Source organism: Myotis brandtii, unplaced genomic scaffold, assembly GCF_000412655.1.
Source record: "Myotis brandtii unplaced genomic scaffold, ASM41265v1 scaffold786, whole genome shotgun sequence".
NCBI classification, from domain to species: Eukaryota; Metazoa; Chordata; class Mammalia; order Chiroptera; family Vespertilionidae; genus Myotis; species Myotis brandtii.
The window spans coordinates 380,025-381,669 of NW_005371157.1; positions in this window are offsets into that span (position 1 = coordinate 380,025).

Sequence of the window (1,645 nt, forward strand, 5' to 3'; positions counted from 1 at the left end):
CCGTGGGCCCACCCGCACCGGTGGCCCTGCCACGCCCCCGACGGAGGCCACGTGAGAACAATAAAGGGCCACGTGATGAGAGTGGAAGGCGCCAGTGTCCCAGGAGACCACGTGGCCTCAGAAGTGGAGCGATGTGCCCACGAGCGGCCCATGCGCAGCGGGCTGTCCGCTGGCTCCCGCTGCCCTGACCCCCACGGAAGGGATGTCAGAGCACACCCCGTCCACACCCCCAAACTGGGTCCCCATTCTACAAAATCGCCCACACTCCTCCCAGGACTCAAACGCAGATGCGTGGCATTTGACGCTGGAATCCAAAGAACTCTTTTCTCAGATGTAAGTCAATTCCAAGAGATACTTCAGGGTGAAGTAATGATAATAATGTCACCATGAGGGAGGCTCACCTTAGAATGCATCCAGACTCCACCCTCGGGGCCCCTCCCCTGCCCGCCCCACCCCAGCCCTGGCCCAGCTCTCAGCTGACCACCGCAGGCCCACGGCCTCCCTGCTTCTGCGCAAACCCCTCCCATCACTGGCGCCACGGCTCCGTTTCCAGCCCTTACAGCGGCCTGTGACGCGCCCTGTGCCTGGGATCCCGCACCCCGTCTCTCCCCCTGCCCCTCCCTGGCCCTGCTCGGCCACATGGCCTTTCTGGGCATCAACAACCCTGACCAGGCCCCCGGCCCGGCCCGGGGACTCCTCCCCTGTGGACTCCTCCCTCCCTCCTGATCTCTGCTCACAGCTCGCCCCTCAGGGAGGCCGCCTGGTCACGCCCGCCTGCGCTCCCCACTCCACCGCCTCTTCTCCAGGTCGCCTCCAGCACCACAGTCGCCGGTCAGTCTGCCCACGGACGCTGCCCGAGAAGAGAAGTGCTGGAAGGAGGCACTTAGCCGACCAGCCAGCACAGCTGCCCCCTCGCGGCTTAGAATCATGCCTGGCGCCCAGCAGGTGCCAAAAAGGAGTTCTTATGCTGCCCTGGCCGGTGTGCTCAGTGGTTGGAGCGTCGGCCTGCACGCGGAAGGGACTCAGGTTCGATTCCGGTCAAGGGCATGTACCTGGGTTGCAGGTTCCATCCCCGCCCGTCGGGGCAAGTGCCGGAGGCAAACAATCGACATGTCTCTCTACACACTGATGTCTCTCCCTCTCTCTCTCCCCTCCCCCCTCCCACTTTCTCTAAAAATCAACCGAAAAAACATCCTCGTGAGGATTAACACAACAATAAAAAGCTCTTCACACAACACAGACCCAGCGACACACGAGGGCCTGATTGTGCAATCTCTGAACTGGGTGACGGGAAAAGGGCTCCTGGTACGTCCCCCGACTCCGCCGTGTGAGATCCCCCACAACTTAAAGGAAGACAAGCCAAAGGCAGTGCCACAGCTCTGACAGTGACCACAGCCAGGAGCGCGAACAGTGACGGCAACGAGAGGAAAGAACAAGCTCGCTGATCAGAGGGGCTGGCGAGTGATCCCCAAACAGGCGGCCTCCTCCCTCAGGGCGTGGACCACGCTCCGTCTGTTTCATCAGCGTTGTGCATCTGTTTCGGATTCAGTCCTGAGGGGTTCATCACGAAACACAGCAGTCCCACCCCGGCTCCCAGGGCCCCCCCTCGCTCCCAGGGCCCCCCCTCACTCCCAGGGCCCCCCCT